The 19,199-nt window shown below is 35.5% G+C and overlaps 1 pseudogene; it reads right to left on the reverse strand.

Moving 5' to 3' along the window:
- Window positions 1–17,703: 17,703 nt before the first annotated feature.
- LOC140517276 (inosine-5'-monophosphate dehydrogenase 2-like) lies at window positions 17,704–18,513 on the reverse strand (annotated as a pseudogene).
- Window positions 18,514–19,199: the final 686 nt, after the last annotated feature.

The raw sequence follows: 19,199 nt of genomic DNA on the forward strand, positions 1-19,199 counted from the left end.
CAGCTGTTTCTATCTCCTTTCCGAGATTAGGGCTATTCAAGATTAGTATTAGTAGCAACTCTTTTGACAAGACATTGTTTTTTATTGTTGAAGCTCTTCTCACTTTCTTCTTTTCTTGCTTTTTGTATGTAACTGTGTATGATTGTGTTCATGATGCTGACTTTTTTGTCTTCTTCTTTTGGTAATTTTACCTTGCTCATTCGCTATTTTATTGATTTGATTTTCTTCTACTTTTTAAATCAGGTTAGCTAATAGTTCACCAATTTTACTAGTCTTTTCAAAGCTATGTCTTGTAATTTTATTCATATTTCCTGTGGTGTTTTTGTTTCCATTTTATCTATTTCTCCTCTAATATTAATATCTCCCCTTTTGTACTTACTTTTTGTTTGTCAATGTGTTGGCTTCCTAATTTTTTTTTAAAAAATATTTTGTATTTTAATCTTTTCTTTTGTTAATATAGGAATGTGACTTTTCCCCTGTAAGGACTATTTCAGTTATATCCCAGAAATTTAGGTATGCATTTCATCATTATCATTTTTTTATCACATTTATTATCCTCCCACCATAATTTGTCATTTGACACACTTATTATTTAGGATTTTATCGTCATACTTTCTTTTTGCTCTGTGTCTTTGATTAGGAATATTTTGCAAGCTATTTTGTAAAATCATCATTCTGATGTTGAAAAAAATGTATATTGTTTTGAAGTATCATTTAGAAGATGACATAAGTCTTTTAGCTATGGTTTTTTCAGCAATTTGTTTGGTTTCATATTTTCCCTTGTGTTTCCCTTTCTGTTAGACATATCTGAAGCAGAAATAACATTGAAATAAACTGTAATTTATTTTGTTGTCATTTTTAAATAAGTTGATATTTCCTTTATGAATTTGTATGCTAAGTCATTTGGAGCATGTAAGTTTATTCCTGAAATTGCTTTGTTGTCTGTGGATACTTTCAGCACAATATAATTTCCTCATTCATTCTTTTTTATGTTTTGGATATTTGTTTATGCTTTACCAAATAGCATGGTTGCAATTTCTGCTTTTTTTAATTTTTGTGATAGTAAATTTCCCCCATCCCCTCAGTACTACTTTTTGCATATCTTTATTTTAATGTTTTCTTGAAAGCAACATGTATAATTTTTCCTTTTCAATCTGTTGTTCATTTTTTGTTTTGTTAGATTATTGAATCCTTTGACATTTAAAGGTATAAGAATAGGGTTTCTCTTTTTCTTTATTTGTCTACTATTTTTTCATTTTTAACTAATTTTTGGATTTAATGTTTTTAGTTTCAAATACTTTTCCTTTCTGTATTCCTTTCCCCATTTATTGAGAAGGCAAGAAATATGAATCCCATTTTCCATATGAAATAACAAAATGCATATGTCCCTGTTAGTCATGCTCGACAAAATGTCAAGAAAATTAAAGGAACAAATTCAGTTGTATTCTAAGTCCATTTTCTATGTGGATGTAGATATAGCATAGTTTTAAAATAATGAGTTCTTATAAATTGTGTTGTTATTGTGTTTCTCAGAATCACCAAGACCTTCACAGTGGGTAATCCTTACAATATTGTGATGGCTGTGCAGATTATTCTCCTGTTTCTGCTCACTTCTCTTGCATCAGTGTATGTAAACTTTCCAAGGTTTTCTGAAGACATCCTCTTCATCATTTATTATAACAGAGCAATATTCCATCACATTCATATACTATAACTTGTTCAGTCATTTCCAAACTAATGGAAATATTTTCAATACTTTCTCATCACAAAAGGAGTTGCTACCAACATTTGAGTATATATAAGTGCATTTCCTTTTTCTTTGATCTCCTTACATATAGATGTAGAAGTGTTATTGTTGGGTCAGAAGGTATGCCCAGTTTTATAGCACAAACAATTTTCTAGAATGGTCAATCCATTTCATAACTCCACTGTGAGTAGAATATACCTATTTAACTATATGCCCTCCAACATGTGTCATTTTCCTTTTCTGTCAACATAGTCAATATGATTGGTGTGAGATGATATATCTGAGTTGACTTAATATACTTTTCTTTAAGTATTAGAGATTAGAAATATTTTTTCATATGATTATTGATAGTTTTAATTTCTTCCTTTGAAAACTGTCTTTTCATATTCTTTGACCATTTATCTATTGGGGATTAGCTCTTATTTAACATTTTGGTTCAATTCTCTATGTATGAGAAAACTATGACATGTTAGAAAAAATTGCTGTTAGAGTCTTCTACTAGTTTCGCGAATTTCTTTTGCTTGCACTGATGAATATCCTTAAAATTTTATGCAATTAAAATTATGTACTTTAAATTTCATGAACCTCTCTGTTTCTTACATGGTAATGGAGTCTTCCCTTATCCATAGATCTAACTAGTGACTTATTCAAAAATTCCCCAATTTGCTTATGTATAAATCATGTACTCATTTGGAGCATCTGTTGGTGTATGATGTGAAATGTTGGGCTCTCTCTAGTTTCTGTCAGACCACTTTTCAGTTTTCCAAGTAGTTTTTTTTATCCTAAAAGCTGGGACTTTTGGTCTAACAACAGATTCTTGTACTCATTTGCTTCTGTTTTATTTATTAACCATTTTTTCTTATCCAGTATGAATTTTTTTAAATGATTTTAATGATTACTGCTTTAAAATGTAGTTTGAGATTTGTTACTATTAGGTCCTCTTCCTTCACTTTTTTCCCCATTGATTGTCTTGATATTCTTGATCTTTCGTTCTTCCAAATGGATTTTATTATTTTTATTTTCTAGTTCTATAAAGTAATGCTTATGGATATGGTGATGAATAAATAATTTAGGTAATATTGTCATTTTTAGCATATTGACTCAGCCTACCAATGAGAAATTAATATTTTTCCAATTATTTAGAAGTGTCTTTATTTGTGAGGAGTGTTTTGTAATTGTGTTCATATAGTGTTTCTATGTGTGTATCTTGGCAGGTGGGTTTCCAGGTATTTCACATTGCCTGCCATTATATTTAGGTGGAATTTCCCTGTCTCTACCTTTTGGTTACTTTTGTAACCAAATGTATAGAAATGCTGATAATTTGTGCAGGTTTATTTTATATCCTGCAATGCTGTTTATTTTTTTAGTTGACTCTAGTGTTCTCATATCTTCCAAAAAGTGATAGCTTTCTTTCCTCTTGATATATTGTTCCATTTTTATTTCTTTTCTTATTGCTATAGGTGGCATCTCTAGTACAATACTAATAATAATGGTGGCGATGGACATCATGTCTTTACCAATGATCTCATTGGAGAACCATCTAGTTCATCTTCCTGACAGATAATGCTTGAGCTTGGTTTTAGATTTTATCATTTAAAGGAAATTCAATTTATTCCTATGCTTTCTTTTGATTTTAATAGGAAGAGGCATTATATTCTATCCAAAGTTTCTTTTTTCTGTATCTAAGGATATAATTGATACAGGCAATTATATTTATTGTTTTTCTAATAATGAATGAGCCCCCAATTCTGGGTATAAACAATCTGGTCATAGTCTATGATTTCTTTGATGTTTTGCTGTAATCTCCATGCTGTTACTTTATTTGAAAAATTTATATCAATGCTCATTAGGAAAATCGGTCTATAGTTTTCCATTTTTTTTTTTACTTTCCCTGGTGTAGGTATGAAAAATATATTTGTGAACATTTATAGTAGTTCTATTTGTGGTGCCAAAGATTGGAAACTGAAGGGATATTCATCATTTGAAAAGTGGCTGAACAATTTTTGGTATATGATTGTGATGAAATAATCTTTTGCTCCAAGAATTAATGAAGTGGATGGATTCAGGAAAGTCTGAGAAGACTTCTATGAGCTGATACAAAGTGAAGTAAAGAGAAGTTGGAGAATTTTGTACACAGCAGGAAGATGATCAATTATGAAAGATTTAGCTACTCTGATCAATACAATGATCCACAACATTTCCAAAGGATTTATGATGAAAAATACTATCCACCTCCAAAGAGAGAACTGATGAACTCAGTGAAAATTGAATCATATTTTTTCACTTTAATTTTTTTCTTGCTTCCCTTCCCACCACTATAATATGGGTAGTGTGGAAGTATATTTTGCATGACTTCAAATATATAGCGGATATCCTATTTTTGCTATCTAAATGGCGGAAGGGAATACATTTAGACCTGAAAATAAAAAAAAATGGTCATAGAAGGAATTTAGCAGCATTCCTCCTTTACCTACTTTTTTTGAACAGTCTAATTGTTCTTTAAACAACATTTGTGATTCCACCAGCTGCTAGGTTCCCTCCCTCCCCCTCCTCAGGGGCTTGTTCAATTTCCTTTGGTAAGATAGAATTATTTAAGTTTTCTGTTTCAATATTCTATTCCCTATTCTATTTATCTGGGCAATTTATATTTTTCTAAGTGTTTAACCATCTAATTGGACAATCAATTTCATAATTGCTTAAATTTTTCTTCATTTGTTGTGCTTTTACCCTATTTTTTATACTGGTAATTTTGTTTTCCTTCTTTTTAAAATAAAGTTAATCAATGGTTTATTTTTTTCCATTTAAAACATGTAAGTTTATAGTTTTGCTTAATACATCAATGTTCTTTTCAGTTTCAATTATATTAATCTCTCCTTTGACTTTCAGGGTTTCTATTTTGTGCTTAATTGAGGATTTTTAAGTTATTGCCACTTTGTTTTATTCTATGCCCGCTTTGTTCATGTACTCTTTCTCTATTTTATTGACAAAAGTGTTTAGAGATAACATTTTCCCATAATATTGCTTTGACTGCACCCCACAACTTTGTGTATGTTGTTTCATTGTTGTAAATGTGTTGCTTCATTGTTTCATTTTATGGGAAATTATTGTTTCTATTATTTGTTCAAACTCACTCATTCTTTAGGATTACATTATTTAATTTCCACTTAATTTTTAATCTATGCTTCAATAATCCTTTATTGAATGTATTTTATATCAATATGATCTGAAATAAATATTTCTGTACTTGTTTCTGAGTTTTTTATGACTTAATCCACATGATCAATTTTTTGAAGGTGCCATATAGGTGAAAAAGAAGTATACTTTCTCTTTCCATTCAGTATTCTTCCGTGGTTTATCACATCTAACTTTTCTAAAAATCTGTTTATTTCTGTAACTTTTTTCTTCTTTATTTTGTGGTTAGATTTATCTGAGAGTGGTAAACTGAAGTTTCCCACTAATGTAGTTTTGTTGTTTTCTTCTCTAACTTTGACTTCTTCTTCCAGAAGATGTGTGCTATGCCGTTTGATCTGCATATGTTCACTATTAATATCAATTCATTGTGTATGATGTTTTTAACAAGATGTAATTTCCCTGCTTATCTCTTTTAATTAGGTCCATTTTTGTTTTTGCTTCATGTGAAATACTGATTGTTACTCTTGTCTTTTTTTAAATTCAGCAGAAGCATAATAGATTCTGCTCCAGCCCCTTATTTTATCTGTGTGTTTAACTTTTTTGAATTGTTTCAAGTGTGTCTCTTTTTCGGTTTGAAGGGTGGAAGGCAAAGAAATTGCAGTTAAGTGACTTGCCCAAGGTTGCACAACTAGTAAATGTGTCAAGTGTCTGAGGCTGGATTTAAACTCAGGTCCTCCTGACTCCAGGGCTGGTACTCTCCTCACGGTATCACCTAGTTACCCCCTCAAGTGTGTCTCTTGTGAAAAACAAAACAAAACAAAAAACCAAACACATGCTGTTTTATTCTAATTTCTAATCCATTCTATTCCATGGATGAGGAACCTGTGACCTCAGGGCCACAGGTGGCCCTCTATGTCTTCAAATGCATCCCTTTGACTGAGTCCAAACTTCAGAAAACAAATTCCTTGGAATGTGAAGTTTGGATTCAGTCAAAGGGTTGCATTTGAAGAACTAGTGGGCCACATGTGACCTCAAGGCTTCAGGTTCCCCAGCCCTGTTCTCTCCTCTTCCATTTCATTCCTTTCACACTTAGGATTGCTAATTGTATTTCCCTTTATCTTATTTTCCTCTATTTTTATCATCTCTTTCCTTATTGTAGGCAATATTCCCTTTTGAAATTTGGTTCTGCAAGAAGTGTAAAGTATTGATTCACCTGCAGGAGGATTGCCACAAGATTTTCTACATAACTCCTAGTCCGGCCCTCTGCCATCATTTCAATCCGATTTTTGCTTTTGTATCCCCTTGTGTACATTTATAAAGAAGTCTCTTACTGGTGTCTCTACGGTCATTCAGTTGATGATGCTGTCCTTGCTTGGTGCCTTCATTCACTCTTCTTGCCTTTCTGTTTTCTGGGATGAGAAGCAAATGATCTCTTTAGGTCTCATTTGCAGTCTAAGAATGTTTCAGTTCCCTCTTTATTATTGAACATTCATCTGTTTCATTTATGATTAACTTCATATTCATAGGATATCACCCTGACCTCTATCCTAAACTCTGTTTTTCTTTAGATTACGTTATTCTACTCCCTTCCGCAGTTACCAATGCATCAAAAACATGTCCTATGTTATTCAAATGGCCTTTCTTTTGTATTTGAAGGCTTTCTTCCCATTCTCTTGAAGAATTTCTTTTTTCCCTCAAGGAAATTGTCAAATTGAACCCATCATATATATATATATATATACATACATACATATATATATATATATATATATATATAAAATGCATACATGTGCACTATATGCATGCTGAGCTCTTTCTCTTAGGGTAAGTGGAGTGCACCACAGTTCTCCTTTCCTCCACCCCTTTCCTGAGTCGTTTGATTTCTCAGTTGTCTTGTCTAACTGTGCAGAACACTATTGTCCTAGTACTAGTGCATCCTGTTTTGACTCTTGTCATTTGACTTTTGAATCTTCTAAAGTCTGGGATGATGGGTATGTGTGACAGAAGTGTGAGGTTCATATAACCTTTTTCCTTTTGTTCCACCATTCTCTTGTAGAATTCCATTGTAGCACAGAGCATATTATAACTGGCTATTAAAACCTCAAGAAATTTCTGCTCTTTGGAACTTGGATCCTCGCAGCAGTGGAAAGAGGATGGAGAGGGGACTACTATAGGGAAGGTTCATTTTATGGCAAGCCTTTAGGGTCCTTGTTGCTGGTAGTGTGGTATGTAGTGAGAACATGGGTGCTGAGTAGGCTCATTAGGTAAGAGTTCATGTTATTTTAAAATGTTTTGAATTCTGGTGTCTTAGACCATTGAGACAATTTAAATTTCTGGTTTGGAGAGGATTAAGAGGTCTTGAGGATCAGGGAAAATGTCTAGTCCTCCACCTTGTTAGTCATAGGAGCCAGATGTGTTTTCATAATGTAGTCATATACACACATAGATGTATGCATGCAAATATATGGATTGTAACCATATATACACATACACACAAAACACAAACACACACATATAAACATATGTATACACACATATATATGTATATACATATATATAATATATAAAATGCCACATACACACTTATATCTCTATATATGGATGTTTAACCACAAACTATTTCACAAGTAAATTGACTGCAGTTAAATCATTAACATTGACAAATCAGCTCAAATTAGACGGTAGACAAGTCTTTTCTTCCAAATTTAGTTTATTAAGTCAGATAGTTTTCTGCCTTGACAAGACTACAACTAAACAAATAGATACTGATTTTTACATAGTACTTTCACAACTTCACCTACCTACACAAAACAAAGAAGCATTTTCTCAGCTTCAGATGCATATGGTCATACTTTCAATAAAAACAAATCAAAATTCAAATCTGGATAGAATTTTTTCAAAACGAATTAAGATCACTATGATATGGAACTTAAATTTCACCTTAATAGCAAATCACACAATACCAACGTCCCCTCATTGAACCTTTCTTAAGTTGTCCTGCCCCCTTCAAAGACACATGTAATAAACCTGGATAAGGAGGTTATGGCTACATCACTGGGAAGGAGCAGCAGCAGTCAAGCCTAACTTTAGGCAGGAAATATTACAGATATTGGAGGGGGAGAGGAATGAAATAAGATACACACACACACATAAGTAGAAGAAGAGACAAATATCAAATCATTTTTGCTGCAAAGCAGCAAGAGGTCTCCAATCAAAAAGAAATATATACACAGTCTCTTAGGATAGATGTTTAAACAGACCAAATGTCCCACAATAGTTTATGGATTATCTTTTATGGAATCTCACACTTTTTCTAGCATGTGCACTCATGCACACACATACACACACACACACACACACACACACACACACACACACACACACACCCCAAATACAATAGGACTAGAGTTAACCAGACTTAGAAAAGATGCCAAATAATAGGAATTAACATTTTTACTGACCCAGAAGTCCAAGACCTAAAAGGTTTAGAGTTCATTTGTAACTATCTGTAGCTTCCTATTAGAGATCTAAAATGAATTTCCTTTACCTCAACTCTGACATCATGAGGGAAAGTGAGGATATCCTACTTCTCACAGCAGAACTGTTGTGTAAAACACCTTTATCACAATAAAAGGCTTTATTCTAGACATATGTTGCAAACCTATATAGAGAGAAATAGTACTTTGTGTAAAGAGCATTGTCTCTTTAATAGGTTAAGTGGATTCCTGAAACTATTGCTTTATATTCATAGGCACTTTATAATATATGGTAAATACAATAATGTTACTTAATAACTATTTAACCATTGGCTTTTAGAATAGTTCATTATGTATCTCTTTTTAAATAAGAAGTTTTTAATGGATAGTACTTGTTTTTTACATCACTGTAATATTCCACATACATCTCCTCCTCCCTTTTCCAGAAGGCCAATGCATAAGACAAATTTTTTTATACAGGAAACAAAGTCAGCACAACTGTTCAGTATTTTGAAAAAGTCTGAAAATGTGGGCAATGTGTAACACTTCTATTTCTTCACAACGTGGTAGATTGGAGGTATAGTCTCATATCTCTCAGTCCTGTTTGATATTTGTAACTTTTTTAACATTTATTTTTGATGATTTTGTCATGTAGTTATTTTTTTCCACTTAAATTGTTGTACTGCATTTTGCCAAAGGCCTTTTCTATATCTATGGTTTTTTGTTGCTTTTGTTATTGATGTGGTTGATTATACTGACAGTTTTTCTAATATTGAACTAGTCTGACATTCCTGGTATAAGTCTTACTTGGTCGTAGTGTATGATATTTGCAAGATATTGCTGTACTCGCTTAGCTAGTATTTTATGTAAATTTTTTTGAATTGATAATCATTGAGGAAATTTGTTTATAATTTTCTTTCTTTTTCTTGTTGCACTGAATATGTTGACTTTATGAATGGTAAACAATACAGGACTCTAGGCTTCTCCCCTCTACTATAGGGGTGCTTTGGGACAAGGATATGAATGGGACCCGCAACATAGGAATGTAGGTTTGGAATGTGGGCTCCCCAGAAGTGTTACTCCTTTTCTGGCTGGGGATGAAGATCTATTGCTTTCCACTTTACTTCCTGGAGTCCATGCTGACCGTGAGGTCTACTACATGATTTCTGTAACCATATTCATTGTTATACCAGGAAATGAATTTGACAAAATGGTCATTGAGGGCAATACCAGTGCCAGAATCAAAGGTAGAAGAGTGTGTCTTGCTGTTAGTCACAGGATATAACCTAGTCCTCTGTGTAGCCCAAAATGCCCTTCAAGGGTCCCTATGATGCCGGCTTCACCACTTTCTTGATATTATCATATTTGTTAGGTTTCTCCAGGTGGCAGGTCAGATCCACAACAGATACATTGGGAGTAGCACATGGAAGGCCATGCCTGTGAACTTTGCATTCAGCTCAGGTATGACCTTGCCCACAGCCTTAGTGGAAGCAATGATGATGTTTTGGGCAACACCAATCCCAATATGCCACAGATTGCCAGAGGGGCCATCTACTGTCTTCTGGGTAGCAGTAATGGCATGATCTGTAGTCATGAGTCCTTCCACAGTGCAGAAGTTGTCATGAATGACCTTGACCAAGGGAGCCAAGCAGTTGGTAGTGTAGGAAGAATTACTGACAAACTTAAGGGAGTTATCATAATTCTCATGATTTACTCCCATCACAAACATTGGAGCATCAGTAGAAGGGGCAGAGATGATGATCCTCTTGGTTTCACCGTTCAAGAGAACCTCAGACTTTTCCGTGATAGCAAAGACTCCAATGAACTTTACAACATGATCATCTACCCATTTGATGTTGGTGGGATCCCACTTTTAAAGATGGCAATGGATTTTCCATTGATCACCAACTTCCCATTCTCAGCTTTGAGTGCCCTTGAACTTGCCATGGGTGGAGTCATTTTGAAACATACAAATCCTATAGTTGAGTTCAATGAAGGGGTCATTGATGACCATGATGTCTCCTCTACCTGAGGTGATGCAGCCCTGGTCACCAGGCTCCCAATATGGCCAAATCTGTTGACTCTGACCTTCACCATCTTTTTTCAAGGATGTGACTGAAGCAGCAGATTCTGGCACCAAGCTTTGGAGAAAAGCCCAGTTAATAATTTTCCTACTCCGTTTTAAGAATTAAAACCTGGTTTAAGAATCAAAACCATATTTATGACATAAAAGTAATTTAGTTGAACTTCTTTACCTATTTTTTTCTGAATAGTATATACAATTGCAAAAACCAGCACCTGACATATCCAGGATGGTTCTTAGATCTGCTCTCCTGAAAGGAAAGCAAGTTTTGAAGGGTCAACAATTACTTCAATCAAGCACATAGCAGAGTAGAAGGACACACCTCTAGAAGCTCTCCCTCCAAAACCCATAAAATACCTGTAAAAATTGGCTCTAAACAAATTCTAGAGCAGAAGAAGTCACAAAACGACAAAGTGAAAGAGTTTTCCATCCCAAGGCAGCCTGAAAGGCTAACAGGAAAGGTCTATTGTACCAGGCACAGAGCGAAGTGCAAGCCAGCCTTGGCCACTCCACGGCAAGGGCAGGACTGGAGCAGTCTTCAAGGCACCACCAGAAGTAGCTGCGAGTCTCATATTCCTCAACTCACAAACATCAAAGACAGCTTTAAAGGTCAGTGAGAAAGCTCTTTTACCTGGGTGAGAAGGGAAGGCAGCAGGCTAGCCCTGGCCACAGGAAGCAGCAGCTTCCAGTGTTGGAGGCCTGGCCTAAAGACCCTGGGGGAGTTGAGCAGCTGATCTGAATCTCAGCCCTAGGTGGGAGCTCTGGGGTGAGGAGGAGAGCTGACTGGTGTGGTGGACTTGGTGGAGGCTCTGTAGAGTGAATCTTGCTAACAGACTAGAGCACAAGCCAGGAGAGGAGCAAACTCCTCTCTTTTGATTGCGCCACGTTGCAGGAACTGAGAACTTACAGGTCCCTAGAGTACACCCCCTTCTTGACAAAGAACTCAAAAGTCAAGTAACTGGCCCCCAAAAGGGTAAAAGAATAGACAATAGAAGGCTACCTTCTTGGTAAGTAGGTATTTTCTTCCATTCTTTCAGATGAGGAGGAACAATGCATGCCATTAGAGGAAGACATAAAAGTCAAGGCTTCTGCATCCAAAACCTCCAGAATAAATATAGAATGGTCTCAGGTCATAGAAGAGCTCAGAAAGGATTTTGAAAATCAAGTAAGAGAGGTGGAAGAAAAATTGGGAAGAGAAATGAGAGTGATGCAAGAAAACCATGAAAAGCAAGCAAACAGGTTGCTAACTAATGGAGACCCAAAATAAATGCTGAAGAAATTAACACCTTTAAAAATAGACTAACTAAAATGACAAAAGAGATCCAAAAAATCAATGAGGAAAAGAATGCTTTAAAGAGTAGAATTAGCCAAATGGAAAAGGAGGTTCAAAAACTCACTGAAGAAAATAGTTCTTTAAAAACTAGAAAGGAGCAGATGGAAGGCTAATGATTTCATGAAAAACCAAGAAATTACAGAACAAAACCAAAGGAATGAAAAATAGAAAACAATGTGAAATATCTCATTGGAGAAATAAATGACCTGGAAAATAGATCTATGAGAGACAGTTTTAAAACTATGTGATTACCTGAAAGTTATGATAAAAAAGAGAGCCTAGACATCATCTTTCATGAAATTATCAAGGAAAATCGCCTGGGTATTCTGGAACCAGTGGGCAAAATAAACATTGAAAGAATTCACCAATCACCTCCTGAAAGAGATCCAAAAAGAGAAACTCCTAGGATTATTGTAGCCAAATTTCAGAGTTTGCAGGTCAAAGAGAAAATATTGCAAACAGCTAGAAAGAAGCAATTAGAGTATTGCAGAAATACAATCAGGATAACACAGGATTTGGCAGCTCCTGTATTAAGGAATTGAAGGAGTTGGAATATGATATTCTTGAAGTCAAAGGAACTAGGATTAAAACCAAGAATCACCTACCTAGCTAAACTGAGTATAATACTTCAAGGGAAAAAATGGTCATTCAATGAAATAGAGGACTTTCAAGCATTCTTGATGAAAAGACCAGAGCTGAAAAGAAAGTTTGATTTTCAAACACAAGAATCAAGAGAAGTATAAAAAGGTAAACAGGAAAGAAAAATCATAAGGAACTTACTAAAGTTGAACTGTTCACATTCCTACGTGGAAAGATAGTATTTGTAACTCTTGAAACTTTTCTCAGTATTTGGGTAGTTGGAGGGATTACTCACACATACAGCACACACACACACACACACACACACACACACACACACACACAAAGGACACTGAGTGAGTTCAATAGGAAGGAATTATATGTAAAAAGATAAAATTAAGATGTGAGAGAGGAATATATTGGGAGGAGAAAGGGAGAAATGGAATGGGGCAAATTATCTCATAAAAAAGGCAAGAGAAAGTTTTTTCAATGGAGGAGAAAAGGGGGAGGTGAGAGGGAAAAAGTGAACCTTACTCTCATCACATTTGACTTAAAGAGGGAATTACATGCACCCTCAATTTGCTATGAAAATCTATTTCACACTACAGGAAAGTAGGGGAGAAGGGGACGAAGGGGACACATGGGGTGTGGGGGTAATGATAGAAGTGAGTTCAAATGAGATGAGTGGGGTAATTAGAAGTAAACACTTTTGGTGAGGGATAAGGTCAAAAGAGAGAATAGAATAAATGGGGTGCAAGATAGGATGGAGGGAAATATAGTTACTCTCTCACAACATGACTATTAGGGAATTCTTTAGCAAACCTACACATATATAGCCTATATTGAATTGCTTGCCTTCTCAGTGGGGATGTGTGGGGAGGGAGGAAGGGAGAGAAGTTAGAACTCAAAGTTTTAGGAATGAATTTTGAGAATTGTTTTTGCATGTAACTGGGAAATAAGAAATATGGGTGATGGGGTATAGAATTCTATCTTACCCTACAACAAAAGAGAGAAGATGGGGAAAAGAGAAGGATGGGGTATGATAGAAGGGAGGATAGATTGGAGTAAAGGGTAATCAGAATGCAAGGTATTTTGGGGTGTGGGGAGGAGAGAGATGGGGCAAAAATTTTTAACTCAAAATCTTGTGGAAATGAATGTTGAAAACTAAAAATAATAAATAAATTGGGGGGAAAATCAAGCACATAAATCATTCATTGTATCAGTAAGCACATAGACACAAATGGGAGTGGTTGGAGGGGTTGGGTGGGTATGCTATCTAAGGTTCTTTGATCTGCTTCTCTAAAAGAAAAGACAACTGTTGAGGGATTAGCTTAAGCACATATAGTATTCACCTAGTTCAGGGGAGTCAGTACCCTGAACTTCAAAGAAAGTAAAGAGAAATCAAAAGTCAATAGAGATATCTTCCTCTGCCTGACCATCAACAAACAAGTCCAACTGTCTGACCAAATTTACCAGAGAGGGAAGTACCAACATCTGGGTTTTCCAAGCCAGGGAGCTCTTTAGAGGCTTCCCAGAGTCCTCGTCTAGCCAAACAAACACATCCAGTCAGTAAACCCCAAAGAAAAACCTCACCCTCAGAGTATTTATGCAGTTTTCAGAGCAGAAGGGCATAACCCTCTGACCCAGTGCTTCAATAGAAAAAAAAAAAGTACTTGGGATCCTTCTACAAAGCAACTCCCCTAATGAAGCTTCCCTCAGTGGGTAGGCCCAATGGGTAGGTAGGGGAGGGGAAGATCTTCTTTAATCATATTATTCAATCAGAGGCACTTTAAGTAAAATAAAAACAACAAAAGATCCTAAGCTGATTGCCATCACATTCACTTAGTTCATAGGGGAAAGTCAGCACCCTGAACTTCATGGAAAATACAAAGAAATAATAATCAACAGACAGGACTTCGAACTATCTTACCCTAAGCAATACATACATCACAGATCAACAGACAGATCTAAGTGTCTGACCATACATACATAGTTACCAGAGAGAGAAACACCAACAGTTGGGTTTTCAAAGCTGGGGGCTCTTTAGTGACTGCCCAGAGTGTCCTCTGGCCAAACAAACACTTCCAAAGAGCAATCCCCAAATAAACTCTCACCTCAGGGTATTTAAACACTTTTCAGAGCCATAGGGCATCATAAGCTTTGGGAACCAGAGCACCAGAAATTAAAAATGTTGTGAACCTTTCCTAATCAAGCCTCTTTTAATGGGTAGACCCATCAATGGGTAGGAAAGATCTTCAACTCTCTAATTAACATTACAATAGCATTGAGATTAATTGCTAATTGGCAAAATTCACTTGTGAATCCATTTAGTCCTGATAATTTTTTCTTAAGGAGTTCATTGAGGGCTTGTTCAACTTCTTTTCTAAGATAGGATCATTTAAGCATTCCATTTTTTTCTGCTAATCTGGAAAATTTATATTTTTGTTGATATTCATAAATTTTACCTTACCTGTTTTACTGGAATATAATTGGACAAAATATTTTAATCTCATCTTCATTGGTGGTGCATTCATCCTTTTTATTTTTGATACTTGTAATTCAGTTTTCTTTTTTAAATAAAATGACCAATATTTCTTTTATTGATCTTATGAAGGCGATTCTTAATTTTATTTATTAGATCAAAGGTTTTTTTTTTAAATTTTCCATTTCATTATTCTCTCCTTTGATTATCAGGTCATTTTGGTGTTGAGTTGGTGTTCTTTTGCTAACTTTTTTTTAGGTGCATGACCAATTCAATTCTTTTGAGATAACCACGTAGAGATTAAAACTTCCTCTACGTACTTATCTGACTTCATCCCACAAATTTTGAAATATTCTTCAATTTTTATTCTCTGAAATGAAATGATCTTTTATTTCTGTGATTGGTTCTTTGGTACACTTATTCTTTAGGATTAGATTATTTAGTTTCCAATAAATATTTGATCTGTTTCCATTGCCCTTACTAAAGGTAGTTTTATTACACAAGACCTGAAAATGGTGCATTTAATATTTCTGCTATTCTGCATTTGGATTTGAGAATTTTATGTTCTAATATATGTTCAATTTTTGTGAAGATGTAATGTACAGCTGCAGAAAAGATGTATTCCTTTCTAGTCTTATTGAGTTTTTTCTAAGTGTCCCTCATATTTAAACTTTCTAAGACTCTATTGATCTCCTTAACTTCTTTCCTATTTGTTTTATGATTAGATTTAACCAATCTCTGAGGGGGAAATTGACATTCCCTCGCTAGTGTAGTTTTCCTGTTACATTCATGATATAATTTATTTAACTTTTCCTTTAAGAATTTGGATATATGCTCTTTGATTCATTTGTGTTTATATTTTTTTCACTGTGCATGTTGTCTTTTAGCAAGATGTAGTTTCCATGCTTATCTCTTCTAATTAGGTCTGTTTTTGCTCTTGCTTTATCTGAAATCATAGTTTCTACCTTTACCTTTTTATTATGTCAGCTGAAGCATGATGGATTCTACTCAAGTACCTTATTTTATCTCTGTGTGATTCTCTCTGTTTCAAGTGTGTTTCTTGTAGCATATTGTTAGATTCTGGTTTCTAATCCATTCTTTTATCTACTTCTCTTTTGTGGGAGAGTTTGTCCCATTCATATTCACAGTTATGATTGCAAAGTGTACATTTACTTCAGTTCCATTTTATTCTATTTATCCATATCTTTTAACATTATATCACTCCTCTAAAGTTTGTTTGGCTACTAAGCATTTCCTTTTTTATCTGCCCTCTTTTTAATCATTCCCCTCTTTAAATTTTATTTTTTTTTACTTTATTTATTTTTAGTTTTCAACATTCACTTACACAAGATTATAAGTTCCAAATTTTCTCCCTCTCTGGCCATCCCAAGAGATCTTGCATTCAAATTACATCTTCCCTCAATCTGCCGTCCCTTATATGACACCACTCCCTTCTTTCATCCCCTTCCCCTCTATTTTCTTGAAAGGCAAGGTAGATTTCTATACTCCATTGCTTGTATGTCTTATTTCCCGGTAGTATGTAAAAACAATTTTTAGCATTTGTTTAAAACTTTGAGTTCCAAGTTCTCTTCCTTCCTCCCTTTCCACCCATCCCTATTAAGAAGGCAAGCAATTTGATATAGGTTACATATATGAAGACATGAAAAACCTTTGCATAATAATGATGATGTGAAAGACTATACTTGCCTCCATCCTATTCTACCCCTCCCCATTTATTCTATTCCCTCCTTTGACCCTGTCCCTCCTCAAATGTATTTCCTTCTACTTACCCCCTCCTTCCATTTTCCCTCATTTATATCATCCCCCTATCTCCTTCTCCCCTACTTGCCTGTAGTGTAAGATAGATTTTCATACCAAATAGAGAGTGCATGTTATCCTCTCTTTAAGCCAAACACAACAAGGAAAACCTTCACTCTTTCACTCTCCCCCTCCCCTTTTTCTCTCCATCGAGAAGAGCTTTTTTCTTGCCTCTTTTATGTGAGAAATAATTTACCCCATTCTATTTCTCCCTTTCTCTTTTTTCCCAATATAATCCTCTCTCACCCCTTAATTTTATTTTATTAGGTATCATCCCTTTATTTTCAACTCACCTTGTGTCCTATGTTTATATGTATATAATCCCTCCAACTACCCTAATACCAAGAAAAGCCTCAAGAGTTACAAATATGATCTTTCCATGTAGGAATGTAAACAGTTCAATTTTAGTAAGTCCATTATGATTTTTTTTCCTGTTTACCTTTTCATACTTTTCTTGATTCTAGTGTTTGAAAGTCAAATTTTCTATTCAGCTTGAAAGTCCTCTATTTCATTGACTGACCATTTTCTACCCTGAAATATTATATTCAGTATTACTGGATAGATGCTTTTTGCTTTTAATCCTGGCTTCTTTGATCTTTGAAGTATCATATTCCAAGTCCTTTGATCCCTTAATATAGAAACTGCTAGATCTTCTGTTATCCTCATTTTGTTTCCACAATACTTTGTTTCTTTCTGGTTACTTGTAATATTTTCTCCTTGACCTGGGAGCTGTGGAATTTGGCTACAATATTCCCAGGAGTTTTCCTTTTATGATCTCTTTCAGGAAGTGATCATTGGATTCTTTCAAAATCTATTTTGCGCTCTGATTCTAGAATATCAGGGCAGTTTTCTTTGATAACTTCTGGAAAGATGATGTCTAGTCTCTCTTTTTTGATCACTGCTTTCAGGTAGTTCAACAATTTTTAAATTGTCTCTTCTGGATCTTTTTTCCAGTTCAATTATTTTTCCATTGAGATATTTTACATTTTCTGCTATTTTTTCATTCTTTGGTTTTCTTTATAATTTATTTTTCATAAAGTTCTTAGCTTCAATCTACTCCACTCTAATCTTTAAGGAATTATTTCCTTCAGTGAGCTTTTGGAAGTCAAGCTGATACTTGTTGTCCTCATTGGTACCAATGGTAGCCACACACAAAAGCTGCTTCTTGGTGTCCTTGGATGCCAAAGGATAGCCCTGATTCTTCTTTAGGTCCCTGTGGGCAATGATGGCTACTAGTTTATCATCCCTATTCACAATGGGTAGTTTCCCTTTCTTGCTCTGCTGCAAGATTTCATTGATTTCATTGACACCTGCAGGAACCACCACTAGATCATCTTACCTGATCATGATCTCCTCCAGGAAATGGTCATGTTCCTCTTCCTTGAGAAAATTGATGTCACAAGAGGAGAAGATGCCAACTAGGTGGGTGCCAATCTTGCCATTGTCTGTGATTGGGATTCCACAGCATCCCAAAACTTTCCTTGGCTTCAAACACATTTCTGACTCAATCTTTGGGCTTAAGGACCACAGGATCAGTTATGATGCCTTGCTCATATTTCTTCACTTTGTGCACTTCATTGGTCTGGAATTCTGGGGATAAAGCCAATACCTCCTACCAGTGCCATGGCTGTGGCCATCCTGGCATTGGGGACTGTGTCCATTGGGGACAAAACAAGTGGGATCTTCAGAGTTATCTTTCTGGTAAGTGATTAGGTTTACTTGATCTGCTGTGAAATCTATAAAGCCTGGGAGTATGGGGAAATCATTGTACATAAGCTTGTATCTGTAGTTGAGGAGTTGCTGCATCATAAGCCTATACTCTAAAAGGTAACAAGTGGTGCCACTGATGAGAAACTCTGCCATGGCAGGGATAGGATGGGGAAAGGGGAGAAGGAGGTGGGCCAGGTGGTCAGGAGAGCTGTGAAGAGATGCGTGGATGAGATGCTTTTCTTGCAAAACTGCCCTGCCAATTATTACAGGTGTCATAGAGAATGCTGTCCTGTGACAGGGCCCTTCCCCCACACTGTCCCTGATTATGCAGCTCACCACTGATATCTATTCTCCCTTGTTAGCCTTTTTGTTTGCTGGTTTCCTACATTTGACTGAAAATCTCTTCCCCTTGTCTGTTCTCTCTCTCTCTCTCTCTCTCTCTCTCTCTCTCTCTCTCTCTCTCTCTCTCTCTCTCTCTCTCTCTCTCTCTTTCTCTTTCTCTCTCTTCCAGGTGCCATGCCAGTTACTCCCAGGAGTTTCAATACCTCCTCCCATCCAATGTAAGACAAGTAGACTTTTCAAGCACCAAATCCCCCAGGCCTTATCTAGTATAAGGACCTCATTTCCGTTCACTGACCATATGTCTTTATCAGTGGGTATCCCCCCTCCAAGGAAGGCTTACTTCTTACTCCCCCCTTTTCAATCTTTCCTCTCTTTCTCACCACTGACCATATCTCTTTATCAGCGGGTATCCCCCCTCTAATTAAGGCTTACTTTTTACTCCCTCCTTTTCAATCTTTCTTCTCTTTCTCACCCATTCCCCTGTAGGTTTCTTTTCC

This window comes from Notamacropus eugenii, chromosome 1 (assembly GCF_028372415.1).
Source record: "Notamacropus eugenii isolate mMacEug1 chromosome 1, mMacEug1.pri_v2, whole genome shotgun sequence".
Classification (NCBI taxonomy): Eukaryota; Metazoa; Chordata; class Mammalia; order Diprotodontia; family Macropodidae; genus Notamacropus; species Notamacropus eugenii.